This window comes from Mustela nivalis (assembly GCF_964662115.1).
Source record: "Mustela nivalis genome assembly, chromosome: 1".
Lineage (NCBI taxonomy): Eukaryota > Metazoa > Chordata > Mammalia > Carnivora > Mustelidae > Mustela > Mustela nivalis.
Genome location: NC_139020.1, coordinates 98,394,853 through 98,409,734, shown reverse-complemented (window position 1 = coordinate 98,409,734; position 14,882 = coordinate 98,394,853). Strand labels below are relative to the sequence as shown.

Sequence of the window (14,882 nt, the reverse complement as noted above, 5' to 3'; positions counted from 1 at the left end):
GGACTTTCTGGGATGATGGAAAGATTTTACATCTTATATTGAGTGGTGATTACACGGGTACATACAATTGTCCGAACTCATTGAACTGAACCCTTATGGCCAGTGCATTGTGTATAAATTGTACTACAATAATAGAAAAAAAAAAACACCTTAGGAACATTGCACATGTTCTAATTATGGTTTCCTTTTCAGGATTTTTATTTACAATGTAAACTTAGAATCCTCACCTGCAGAATTGTAAACATGCTTCTTAAAATCCATAGCATTTCTATAAATCATACCACAATATGCACATTTTCAGGGTAAAATGTTTAGTGCCGATAAGAGATGGCACTAAACCCATTGATAATAGAGCCTTTTCCATATCAGATTCTATTCAGAAACTAGAGGCACTTGGTTTGATGTATTTCATTTTTGTGAATTAGTTCAGATGGCAGCAGCGTGTTCTTTCCTTCAGAAGCACTCACACAGATTACAGGCATATCTATAGAACGCTGAGTTTCTGCCCTTGGAGATGGCAAGGCTTCTTGCTGACTCACTCACACCTTCTCACCTGGCCTCCCATTATCCAGCACACATATTTGTAAGGCAGTTGTGTGCATTAGGGATTTAATCTGTGGTGACTGGAGCTGAACTTCTCTCTCACTAAGTGCATTTGACTGTATGAAAATGAGAGCCTTGACCTTGGCCTCATTAGCACTCTCTTCCAAACAGCTAAGTGAATCAGCCATTGGCACATATTAGTAATAAACTGAAAACTTGTTGGGTTGATGGTGATACTAAGGTGCACATAAAGCCATTCTTTTCCCTTCAGGCCCTTGGTGAGAGAAAGCAAATTCTCAAGCTTTCTAATACCCAAGACCACAGTCCCATCATCACCACTGCCCTGCTTTTCCCTTCTGTGCCCCAAAATAAATACCCAAGTAGGAGGTGTGACTTTTACTCCACATACAAGATTTTATGAGAGATGCCGCAATACTTCATTTTGTTCCAAAATCAAAATACATCTGAGTGTAAGTCCTCATCTTGAGGGCCTCCCTGTGCTGTACAAAAGCCGCTGGAAACTTACCTAGATCACATCACTTGGATGAAGCCCTCTTGTCCTCAACCCAGACCAATCACCACTCATGCGCTCATTGTCCAAGCGCTCATGGTCCGTCAAGTTCAGACAGCTCTGAGATGCCTGCCAAGTTTGGCACAGAGCTCTGCCAAAGCTGAAAAGGCCCAGAGCCTAATATCCAGCCTCTCTAGCTATACCACATAGCCATTCCTCTCCAAGCTCTTGCCCAGGCTGCTTCAAGGAAGCTGGGTGTGCATCTCTGCTCCATGAAGAACGAACTAAAGACCACCATTCTTTCCTAGTCTTAAAAAAGTCTCTTCTATTCCTCTTGTGATAGGAATTACGAAGGGAGAAAAGAAGAGAGAGAAAAAAAAAAAAGGACCAAAATATGTAAATTAACATTTCAGTTATGTAAACATGTGCACACCTCCCTAATAATATCACCTGTATCAGTATATCAATCAATATAGCTGTTACTGATCAACTGTAAGAACTCGGGCAAGTTACCTGAACACGGAACACCTCACTGTCTTTACCTGTCCACAGAGAATACACCTTAGCCTGTTTTACATGTCTACTATAAGAACTCAAGTAAACAACCATGACCTTGCAACATTTACAGAGTTTGTTCTCCATTATTAATTAATGTATCTTCCAAATAATTCTTAAAAGATGTGACAGTGTTTTATAATGAGCAAAGAATGGTACAAAAGTCATATGATGTCCTTTTTAAATGAAGACCCAGTAATCCCATCTTGACATGTTTTTTAAAAGTTTCTTCCACAGCTGTTCCCAACTACCATATTAGATGCCACATACACCACATTCTATTAATTGTGAAGAACTTTATTCCAATTATTTTCCCATTATCTTCCAGTCCCAATTCTAACCTTCTATATGATAGTCCTATATTTGGGCAGCTATTATTCTAATAAATGCTTTTTCCTCCATATCCGTTTAAAATGTCAAATGAACTACCAGAAAATACCTTCATCATTTTTGTCTTAGGGCCGTATCAAGTCTCTTGGCATAATCTAGTCTGCAAGAAACTTAATCCCACAAGAGATTAAACTGGTCAATTGCACAGAGGATCTTGACGTTTGAATCTGATGAACAAAAGGTAGCACATCCATTAGTTACCCAAGATACATGTTCATCAGAGGGTAAAAGTTACAACCCATGGAATTCAGGACCCAGTCACCTAGATGAGATTTCTAGGAATCCAATATTCTGGACCATCCTGGGATATTCCCTCCAAAGTGAACAACAACTTTTTACACCTTGCACCAACCATAACCAAAATCAGTTTTCACCATTTGGTGGGCCTCCATAATTTGGAGGCAACATATAGCATCTATAGCATCTTTTCAGTGTGCTTCTCTAATCAATTCAATGTTTAACCCATATGCGGCAAGAATTGAATGATGACAAAGTAAAGAGAGGTTCAACTAGTCCAGCGTGTAGCCTGTTGACTAATCAGTGTAAACTAATCTTTCTACTACATGGGCTTTATGTCTCAGTAGATCCAGTACCACTGGATGTCTCTATGGTAAATAGGGATGCTATATGGAGCCGGTGGCAAACCCCCCAAAGCTGACCATGGTGCATACCCTGAGGATTTGAAGGAAAGCTCTCTTTTCCAGAGAGCTATTCTCCTTTTGAAAAACTGTCCTTGCCTTTCTCCTGGACCTTGCAGAGAATGAATCTCTGACCTTGTGACAAGCTGCCCATAATTGACTGGGTATTATCTGATTCATTAGACCACACAATTAGGTATGCATAGCAACACTTCATCCTCAGCTAGAAACGGTATGTGCGCTATCATGCTCAGGCAGGTCTCAAAGGAACAATAAAGCCATGTGTGCTGATGACTCAGGCTCCTGTGTACATTCTTCTGCTGCGTATCTATCTTCCTTTCATCCAGTGCTAGATTTTTATGGAGATATCCCTGTGAACAAATGACTGAGAAGTGTTCTGGTTTACAGATGTTTCTTCTTCAATATACTGGTAAACTAGGAATAGAGCTCTATAGCCACAAGCAGGAGTATGCTAACGACACAGAGTACGCAAACCAAAAAAGCACAAGTCCAAACCAAACAAAAAAGCACAAATCCAAACCAAAAAAGAAAAGTCCTCTCAGTAGGCAGAATGTTAAGCAATATGTCTCGCTGTCCACTTTGACTGGACTGAAAGACGGCCCCAGATATGTGCGGACCTACACTGCTTTGTGGGTAATAACTAATGGTTCAGCTGGATCATCAGAGATTTAGAAAGAAAGGATCAGAAGATGGTCTGCAAAGCAGTATATAGATGGACCTCTCAAACCGGCACCAAGCATGGGGACATTTGTATGAATTTTAATTATGTGAATGTTCCCAAAGATAACTGTTGCAGACAAAGCTCTCAATAATCAGGTAGAAAAGAGAGCCTGTCTGTCCATTTCTTTCCCCAAACACCCAGGTACTTGGCCAATAAGCTCATGTACATAAGACGCAGCAGCCAGAATGGAGGCTGCATTTGGATCCAACAACTTGGTCTTCCTATCATCAGTTGTGATCTGGTTACCACCACTACTCAGTGCTCAAGCTGCCAGTAGCAGGATCCAATGCCAGCTCCTACTACGGCACCATCTGATGGGGAAGGAGGATAATTCAGCCACCCGTTATACTGCACCCCTTCCATAATGGAGGGGCCGCAATTGTCTTCATTGGAATAGACAGTTGTTTTGGTTATGGATTTGTCATCTCTGCTTGCAATACTTCTGTGAACATACCATCTGTGTTCTTATGGATTACCTTATTCACCTTCCTGGTATCCCATACAAACTGCTTCAGACTCAGCAACTCATTTCACAGCAAAAAAAAAAAAAAAAAAAAAGAAAGAAAGAAAAGAAAAAGTTATAGCAGTGAGTTCATGCCCACTGAACTCACTTGTCTTACCTCAAATACCTAGAAGTAGTGGGTTTGAGAAACGTCGCATGGTCTCCTAAAAAAATTCATGGTTGAGAAGAACATCCTATGAGGTAGAATCACTATCGTACAGAATGCAGCATATGCTTCTTTCTTTTTTTTTTTTTTAATTATTTTGTTATGTTATGTTAGTTACCCTAAGTACATCATTCATTTTTGATGTAGTGTTCCATGATTCATTGTTTGTGTATAACACCCAAAGCTCCATGAAATCCATGCCCTCCTTAATATCCATCACCAGGCTCAGCCATCCTCCCACCCCCTCCCCTCTGAAACCCTCAGTTTGTTTCCCAGAGTCCATAATCTCTCATGGTTTGTTTCCCCTCTCTTCCCCCCCTTCATTTTTCCCTTCCTTTTCCTAATGTCCTCCATGCTACTCTGTACAGTTCCACATATAAATGAAACCATAGGATAATTGTCTTTTCCTACTTGACTTATTTCACCTAGCATAATCTCCTCCAGTTCCATCTATGTTGATGTGAATGGTGGTTATTCAGCAATTGGACTATTGTGTATTTACCCCAAAGATACAGAAGTAGTGAAAAGAAAGGACACATGCACCCCAATGTTCATAACAGCAATGTCCACAACAGCCGAACTATGGAAAGAGCCAAGATGCCCTTCAACAGACAAAAGGATAAAGAAGATGTGGTCCTGGGGCGCCTGGGTGGCTCAGTGGGTTAAAGCTTCTACCTTTGGCTCAGGTCATCATCCCAGGGTCCTGGGATCGAGCCCCACTTTGGGCTCTCTGCTCCTCTCTCTCTGCCTGCTTCTCTGCCTACTTGTGATTTCTGTCTGTCAAATAAATAAATAAAATCTTAAAAAAAAAAAAAAAGGAAGATGTGATCCATACATACAATGGAATATTATGTAACATATGCTCCAAACCAATGACCAAAACATAGTGTTATTCTCCCATTGTCAGAATCTGTGGATCTGGAAACAAAGAGGTAAAATTGACCCCAGTTCCTCTGTTATCCCTAATAATTCACTTACTGAATTTTCCTATTCCCACAAATCTGTGTAAGGAGCACTTGTTACAGAGCTTGGTTTCAAAAGGAAGAGAGACAATTTTTTCTATTGAATTGGCAATTAAGATTGCTATCTGGCAACTTGGGTTTCTCCGTGCTACCGAACCAATGGACACAGGAAGGAGTTAGTGTTCTGGGTAGGAGTGATATAGAGTCTGTTGACCTCCATCGGTTGCTACACGGCACAGGCGGGGAAGACTGGGTTTAGAACTGAGGGGATTCTCTAAGTCAACTGTTAGTCATTTATTATGTCCAAAAAAGACAGGAGGAGCTAGATGTGAGGCAGGTAGGGAGACGAGAAGGAAGAAGAGATTTGTGTCCTGCCTCTTACAGCGGTCACATCTCTCCAGCACAGATAGACAACACACTGCCTTTGGGCACCCATGACAGCCACGAAGAACCCTCTTCGGGGCCTGGATGCCAGCCAGGGAGTGCCCTCTCAGAAGCCCCAGCTTCCCCAGCACTAGCCAAGAGAATCCCCCTCCGAAATGGAGGCAGCCAACCGATGCCCTCCAGAGTCTGAGTACGACTGCATGGCTCCCTGTCAGCTTGCTCAGTGCAGGTAGGCAGGGCGCTCCTCCCACATCCCCCTCTGAGGCAACAGCTTTTCAGCCCAGCTCCCTGGTTCTGCTCTCTCTGCCTTCTCCTTTTTGTCCTCCCATCTGAAGGGTGGTAGCTGCTTCCAAATGACTAATTTCTGGGTTGGCTCACCATCCTGTGTTTTATTTTGTTTTGTTCTCTCAGGCTATTCCTTGTATTGAATCCCCTCTGTTTCAAATACCTCATGTGGTTTCTGTTTTCCTGGCTGGACTTTGAAAGATACTGGCCTATGTCTTAGAAGTAGATTAATAAAATATCTTAAGACATGTAGCCAAAATAAAAATATTTAATGTTTACGAACACCTTTTATTATCCTGAGTTTTAAAGAATGTTAAACGTCCCACAGAATCCAAGCCGTTTCTCTCTGTGGATGGTATGAAACTTCAGTATCCCCTGGGGTCACATAACTACATATCAGTCTACCAAGACGTGTTTTGCCTGGCTTCTGGGCTTCTTTCCCCACACACAGAAACAGGATATATAACCCCTCCCAGAGTGTGAAGAGCAGAGATGAAACACATTATTTAGATATGAGGGTCAGGAAGTCAAAACAATGACTTTTTCCGAAATCGCAGCCTCAGCATGTGCCCATTACACAGAATGTTTTCTACTTCTCAGCTCATGTGCTATAAAAACATAGTGATCCACTTCCTGCTGTTGGAGGGGTCATGTGGGTCAATCATCAGGCTGACTCAAGAACTTCCTAGTTCTAGCAACTATCAGAATGGGAATGAGGACTTAAGTAAACGTGTGTGCCAGGGGAAGAAATCTTTTAAAGGACTGAAAGAAAAACAATCTTCCCTGAGAATGTGACATTTACAGGCTTCCTAAATGTTCTATACAAGTGAGGTAGTTTCAAAATGAGACAGTGAGCAGAACAATAATGTGTTCCTCCTTTGATTTTCATTTTATTTCTGTAACCCACCTGTACATAAGAACATGAAGTAGTTCTCCATTTGGGCATTCCTTTGTAAGCTGAGGAGGAAGAGAGACTCTAGCATAAAGTGAGGGCTCCAACTACCACAAGGTATTAGAATTCCTATTGTAGATAAACAAGCAAGGGTGAAACTTCCAGAAATATGCTTTTCTTTCCCTCATTTGGTTTGTCCCACACAGATGGAGATGACAACTTAAAAACCTTTGCGCTGGGAGACCAGGACTTGGGTTTAGTGTCGTGTCAGCTTCCACAGATGGGCAACAAGCACATACAAGATAATGCGTTTGTCCACACTGCCATCATGGGCCTCCTGTTAGCCTGTCCCCACCAGGTTCTAATTTTAAAGGGGTCCTGGCCTCTAATTTGAGCCATGTTACTTGTCATATGAGCTTGAATCATCGTCAGGCTACTGGAAAAAGAATAAAGAGGGAAAAAAAAATTCAGCCACTTAAAAAATATTTTTATATGCAAAGAAGGGGATAATGGCACCATTCAGAATGTGAACTGCTGTTGATTACAAGAACAGTCATTTTGGCCATGCCCTGCAGATGAGGTAGGAGAGGAAACAGCACAAGAATATTGAGGAAGGGTGCTATTGTTTTTTGGAGGCTTTCTAGACGTGCTCTGCCTAAATCTTCTCCTTGATCCAAACCACAGGTACAGAATAAATTGCCCTACTGAGAGTGGAAATGTAAGATTAGAGAGAATGAAAAGAATCTGTGAAACCCAATAGAAACATCACCTCCTCCAGGGAGGATTAATTTCTCCTTCTTTGTACACCGATGTTCACATTGGTTGTAATTATTTACTTAGATCTGTCTCTTTGCTAGAAGGCAGGAAACACCTCTTACTCCCCTTGGTGTGTGCCCAGCATTAGCCAGTGCCTGGCACAAAAAGGTTCAATGAATGTTTGTCGTCATGATTGAACAAAGGAGACATGCTCGGAAACTATGTCTTCCATTAACCTCAGTAATGAAATGCCTGGCTATTCAGAATGAAATTTTCAGCAGAAGTTGGTTTAAAACATTCTTAAGGCACATTTCCCAAAGTTTCAGGATTTTAGCAACAAGATAAGGTACGATAAACAATCTGGAGGCCCCAGGTGAAGAACACGGTGAAGGAAGGGGGAAAACAGTGGGAAGGACTTCCTGCCGACTTGATGTGCCTCATATCCCAAAGACCTTATCTCTGAAAGCCACCCTCCTTCTTCCTCCCTCGGAGACTTAGACTATCGACTGCTACGATACCCCCAAGTACGTGCTTATATGCACAAACTCACACATTTGGGCAAAATATAATGTTTTTCCTGTCCATCAGTCTTCTAGTCATCTGAAATATTTTTTAAGAGTATCTACCAGCAAAGAAAAAACAAAACAAAACAAAATTCCAAGAAGCAAAGTGTGAGAAATAAATGGTGAAGAGTTGAAGTCTTGAAAACAACACTCATTCAAAATGACTGCTGTCTAGAGAAAAGAAATGCTCCTTTATTTTTCTGGATAGGAGGAGGGCTGGTATAGCCATGCTGGAGGCATCTTTCCTACATTGTTCCCTTCAGAAACTAAGTAGATCTGGGAATCAAGACCCTAATGACTAGTGGGAGACTGAAATGCTGCCCAAGCACTGGAAATCTCTCCAAATTATATTCCCTTTTCTCAGAACAAGCATCTGCTTTAGTTCTAATCATATTCTTGCCCACATCTCCCTCAGGCATTAGAGTTCTGTGCCTACCTCAGACAGGTGATTAGAGCCTTCTGAGATGGTAACCAGGCTGCCTGACATCAAAGTACCATCCTCTCTGGATTCTCTATTCTTTCAAACTGTTGCCTGTACCTGTCAAAGGTAATACACAGAAGAAATCAAGATAACTAGCCCAATTATGAACCATAGATTTAAAAAAAAAAAAAAAGCCTAAGTAAAATGGTGGCCATTCCAATTCAACACTAGATTGGAATGATAAACACAAATAGTGGTGGACTTCATAATGGATGGCCCAGACTGCAACATCGAAACCACCGATCAATCCTGCCGCCATGAAAAGTAGGACAATGAGGTTTTTGCATGCCTCCTACTGTGGTACAAAATCAAGCACACAGCACCACCTCTGAAATATTCTTGCCTAAAATTTGAATGTTAGTCTAATCAAATCTCCATGTCTAACTCCAAGTTATAGGAAATGCAGGGGAACTCGTCAAATATCTTATTGGAATTAAACCCATACTGTTTACAGTGTTCCCAGTGTAATAATGTTATCAGAATAAACATCAGAAGCCCTACTGGAACAGTGCTCATATTAAACACCTTGAACTATCCTGAGGTAATTTAGTTACAGCAACTGTATTTTTAAGTAATTCCTATTTTACAACTTTGCATATATATGTCACAAAGTCTGAGAAAATACAAAAATGGAATCAGCTTTTATATGATAGGAGATTCAGGAATTTCTTCTTTTCCATGTTTGTGATGATGTTATAAAGAACAAGAAACTATGGAGAACATTTGAGAATGACTTGTATCCAAAGTGGATTCAATTGTTAAAATTTCAAAGAGGTAGCTCAGTCATCCCACACACACATAGACACACACAAATGCAGTACTTTCTGATACTACTTTCATGAAAAAATAGGAGATAAACCCATAATTTTCTTAAATACAAAACAAGTTATTAGGAAAAGGATTTAAGTTTTATTTTCAACCGTGTTGCTCAAAATCTAATCGTTGCATGAACCATATGCTGATAGTACTGAAGTACAAAAAAGGACCCAAAAAACGAAATAAACCAAAAGGATTTGGATTCAACAAACAACCTTCTAAACTGGATAGTCTCTGAAATTCTGTCATTGAGCCTGACACTTCAGCTCCATTGTAAATCAGACTGAACTGCTCTTCATGAGTGAATTTGCTTTATTTTCAGCCTAATTATTAAATTTACATGGTAGATATGTACTTGCTTACAAAATGGCATTCCCTAAGAAAAGTTAAAGTTTTATAATTAACCTTTAAAAATAAGCTCCAGTGATGGCTGGAGGAACAGCAAACAGGCTTCTGTCCTCATTCAAACACCCACCCCCACCAATTAGCATGAAGACCACTGTGACTTTAGAGGGAGGTTGGCCTTATGAAGGTCAGTTGGATGGCATGTAAATGAAGTGCAGGAATATTGCTTAGCATTTAGGGCTATTGACCTTCTCCCTATCTTCTGTTTTTTGCATCCTCAAAAATATTAAACTATCTTGAAAATTCTCATTTTCCAAATGGCCAGGGTAGACCTGATATGAGATGATCCTTGACTGATATGGCCTGAGAGTGGTATGATATCACATTCTTCATTCTTCCCCTAATAACAGAAATACATGCATCCAAGGTCTCAAATAGTCTTAATCAGCACACCCAATTTCCACGTAAGTTGTTGCACTGCGATTTTAGATGACTAGGTTTTAGCCTATGTTTTCTCATCTCTTTGATATAGGTTCCAAACACAGTTAAAAGACATGAAATGTATAATACTGAAAGTAAAATTTATAATACTGAAAGTTTCAACTTGAGCCAAGTTTTTAAATACTATGAGACTTACATTAACAATAGCATTGTTTATTCATTTAATTCCAGTGAATTCAAGGGCTACATGATATACCAAAGAACCTAACAAACTGCTATTTTTAAAGTATTCTTAAAATTTTTTGATACATGTCTTATTGACATGCAAACATGCAACTATAGAAACTCAAAGAGAAGTAGAACATTTAGCCTACTTTTTTTTTTTTTTTAATTTGACAGAGAGAGATCACAAGTAGGCAGAGAGACAGAGAGAGGAGGAAGCAGGCTCCCTGCTAAGCAGGACCCTGGGATCATGACCTGAGTTGAAGGCAGAGGCTTAACCCACTGAGCCACCCAGGGACCCTTTTTCTTTTTTTACTGCAGTAAAATCTAAAGCAGAGGTGAAGATACCACCTGATATGATAAGATATTCCTTAGGGCTGAAGTTTTTGTTTCTTGCCAGTCTAAAATTTAACAGAGAAAAAGAAAATGGACACACACGTAAACTACAGAAAATAGAACTCAGTGTTAATATTAATACATTTTTTTAGAGTGGAATGATTATAACCATTGCGAAGTGGTCCACACTTAATTTCTAGTCATAAAACTTGAGATAAATAGTCCTTTTCAATTGGGCACTAGGATTTCTACAAGGATTTCTCCAGAAGCTATAGTTCTATCCATGTTCTTTCTTTCCTGAGCTCTAGCTCCAAATTCTACTTGCCCCCTCATCATCTCCATCTGGATTACCTGTAGATCATGTAGGTAACTGGAGCTCATTTCCCCAGCAATACACCCACCCATGTCTTCTCCTGAACTCCTAAACTCAGAAAATGGTGTTGCTATCCACACAGTTATACGGTTGTGAGGGATGGAAATTTTCTCTCACCACCATTGTTTAATTAGGCATCAAGTCCCATGAAACCTTCTTCAAATCTGTATATGTATTCTATTAGATTACCAATGGCTTTGTCCTATTTGGGTTATCCTTTCTCCCCAAGAATATTTTAAAGGACTCTAACTGGACTTCTCTTTCTGGTCAACATGAAAGAACAATAACTGAATTCATTCTCTCTCCTGAAACAACTGAACAAATACATGAAACAATGGTTCACAAAACCTTGGTCATCAGGCCGCCAAGGACGGTAATTCTTGAGAGATGGGAAACAAATAAGGTTAGCTCAGGGACAGCCCTCGCTTTGAGCCTAGACAAAGTTTCCAGGTTTGGCACAGGAAGGGGAAAATCAAGCACAGCCTGACTGTCTCCCTGAGCTGGAGACAGAGCTGTGAGTGTGAGAAAGCCAAAGCATCTAGAATCCACAGGACAGGTTACCAGACAGAAGAGAACTGGGCATCTATAAGAGTAACCCTAGGTTTTTAGCTGAGTACTTACTAAACACTGCACATAGGTGTGGAAACTACCCGAGGCCAGGTGAGGAAAAAAAAAAAATGAAACTGAAAATATTAAAGGGAACAATACCCTAATCTCATGTGGAATGAAAAAATTGCCTGTTCCCATCAGTGAAACCAGAAAACCTTCATGAGGGCATCCGTTGGAGTACTTAAAAGGTGGTTGCCCCAGTAAAGGGGAAAAACAAGTCCTAGACTAAACATTGCTTTGGTTCTGCTTAACGAAGTTTTAAAGCCAGACACAAAAGGAGCTACTGTTTCCAAGAAATTTAGACGCAACCCAGAACAGAGCTCAAGAATATTTATAGGAATATAAAAATATCCAACAAGATAAAAATCACATGTCTAGCGTCCAACCAAAATTTACAAGGCAAGAAGAGAAGCAGGAAAAAGTGACCCAGGATGACTGGAACAATTGATCAAAATTGACCTACAAATTCACGTGGTGATTGTACAGATGATATATGTAGAGAAGAAGGATATTAAAAACAGTTATTATAACTGTATTCTATGCGCTCAAGAAGCTATAGGGAAGATTAAATGTGTTAACTAGAGACATGGAATATATAAAGACTCCAGCTGAATCTCTAGAGATAGAAACTGAAGTGTCTGAGATGAAAAATGTCCTGGATGGAACTGATGGCAGATTAGACATTGCAGAAGAAAACAGTGATGGATTTGAATACATAACAAAAGAAACCATCCAAAAATGAAAGTGAGATTTTAAAAATCTGAGAAAACTAAAAAGAGCTTCAGTGAGCTGTGGGTGTACCTTCAAGAAATATAATATGCCTGCAATTGGAATTCCCAAAGGAAAGGGAGAGGGGCAGAAAAATATTTAAGTAATAGTGACTACAATTTTCCCCAATTCGATGAAAATCATTTACCCACAGATCCAAAAACTGAAAAGACACGTGAATAAAACTACATGAGGGCACATTCAATCATATTACTTAAAACCAGTGATAATTAGAAAATCTTAAAAACAGCCAGTGATGTTATATGCTAATTTAAAAAAAAAAAAAAGCCAGTGACAAAAGACACATTACATAGAGAATAATGTATATATATTTTCTTGTTGGAAAGCAGATTTCTTGTTGGAAACAACATAATCTAGAAGATACTGGCATATAGCCTTTAAAATGCTGAAAGAAAAAAAATTGTCAACCTAGAATACTTCAGCAGTGAAAATATCTTTCAAAAAATGAAGGCAAATAAAGACTTTTTCAAACTCAAAAAAAAAAAAATGCTTCAAAAATTTATCATCAGCAGACATGCAATACCATAAATGTAAAAAGAGGTACTTCAACAAGAAAGACAATGACACTATATGGTAATATCTATGTCTATACAAAGAAATGAAGAGCACCAGAAATAGAAACTATGAAGTATAAAGAAAGTTTTGTCAGATTTTAAAGTATCTTTAAGAGATAACCGATCGCTGGGGCACCTGGGTGGCTCATTCAGTACATGTCTGCCTTCTGCTCAGGTCATGATCTCAGGTCCTGGGATTGAGCCCTGCAACCCGCTCCCTGCTCAGTGGGGAGTCTGCTTTCCCTCTCCTCTCCCCCTCCCCCTGCTCATAGCTTTCTCTAATAATTAAATAAAATCTTTATTAAAAAGATAACTGACTGTTTAAGGCAAAAAATAATAACAATGTATTGTGGGTAGATAATATCTGAAGGCCTTAAGTGAATGACATCAAAGCACAAAGCCTGAGAAGGAAGAAAGGGAGGTACGCTGTGGTAAGATTTGTAGACTTTATGTGAAGTAGAATAACAGCAGTTGAAAGGAGGTGATGATAAGTTATGTATACTACACTACCCATAAAGAAACCCCTTAAATAACATAACAGAGATATGGCTAACAAGCCAATAAAAGAGATAAAATTAAGTCATAAAAAGACTCAATGAATTCAAAGAAGGCAGCAAAAAGAGAACCAAAAACAGATAACAGTGGGTTTCAAGTTTTGCTCTTTTTTTTTCTCTCAGCAAAACCTTGTATATATATACAACCTTATGGTTAAGCTGAATATAATAAGCAGATAAAAGTAACATTGCTCTGGTTAAAGCAGGAGTGGGAGAGCCCAGAGCCCTCTCTGCGAATGCGCCTGAGCGGTCCTCGCGGAAGAGCCACCCCGCAGGCACCTGGGTGCGCGCGCCACCACCCCCCACCCCCCTCCCCCTCCTTGGAAAGCGTCCTTTCTGAGATGGACTCCAGAGACCCAAGGACAGAAAGACTGAGGGAACACACACCTACCGCCCTGTGATTAATGCTGGTTGTGTTCACTCATGATGGACTCCACCACGCTGCTGAGAATAGAAAAACATGGGAAGCACGTGCAAACTACCAACTATTGAAGCAGAAGAGTGAAGAGTCAGAAAAGCATAACGCGTCTATCTTGACAAACCAAACCATAAATCTTTTTTTTTTTTAAACCCAAGGTGAAAGAAAGCCTGTATTAAGTATTTGACCTGACATTTCTGCTAATGCACATTAGTGTTTGTTTTTCTCAATCTGTGTTGGCCTTTTTTGGATCCATGACACACAAGGACAGCCCAGACAATGAACTTCAGATAGGCTGAATCTGAAATAAAAACAACTTATTAGTTTCAGTGAATAAAAACACCACACCCTGCATGCCTGCCAAATCAGCTAAAGGCTGAGGAAATATATAATTCTTTAAAAGAGGGCTCTTTCTCCCTTTTTTCTTTTTTCTAAACGTGAAACAATGGTATAATAGTTCTGTAATAATGACCTTCCTTATAGTATACTGAAATCAAGGTTTTCATTTTCAATCTCTGTTTCAGGTCTGAAATAATTATGCTAATAAGTAGTAAAGAAAACAGAACTATAAGGGACATGCTTCCAAATAATGTGATGGATCTATTTCAATATAACATGAGTCCTAAAAATAAACACAGCCAAAACGTACTGAAGAACTGGGTTACAGGGGCGCCTGGGTGGCTCAGTGGGTTAAAGCCTCTGCTTTCGGTTCAGGTCATGATCTCAGGGTCCTGGGATTGAGCCCCACATCGGGCTCTCTGCTCAAGGGGGAGCCTGCTTCCCTCTCTCTCTCTCTCTGCCTGCCTCTCTGCCTACTTGTGATCTCTCTCTGTCAAATAAATAAATAAAATTAAAAAAAAAAAAAAGAACTGGGTTATAAATTTCAGTGGATGATTCCCTGAACTGTAGCAGTAGGAATAGTGTTTCTAGGCTAAGTATTTAAATGTTGGGTTGAGAGAACCATTTCATGAACACAGGTATGGCTTAGGATGGCAGCAGAGCCAAACCTATGGACAGTGAAGCAGTCGTTCCCCAAGGACAAGAACAGTCTTGGG

The 14,882-nt window shown here is 39.9% G+C and overlaps 1 long non-coding RNA gene across 1 annotated transcript in view; it reads right to left on the bottom strand.

The window, feature by feature from the left end:
• The window catches only part of LOC309863297, a 311,338-nt gene that overhangs the window by 224,079 nt on the left and 72,377 nt on the right, over positions 1–14,882 (bottom strand). The window contains exon 2 of the long non-coding RNA XR_014310975.1: positions 8,326–8,427. This is a non-coding gene — a long non-coding RNA (uncharacterized lncRNA). The remainder of the gene's footprint in view (positions 1–8,325; positions 8,428–14,882) is intronic.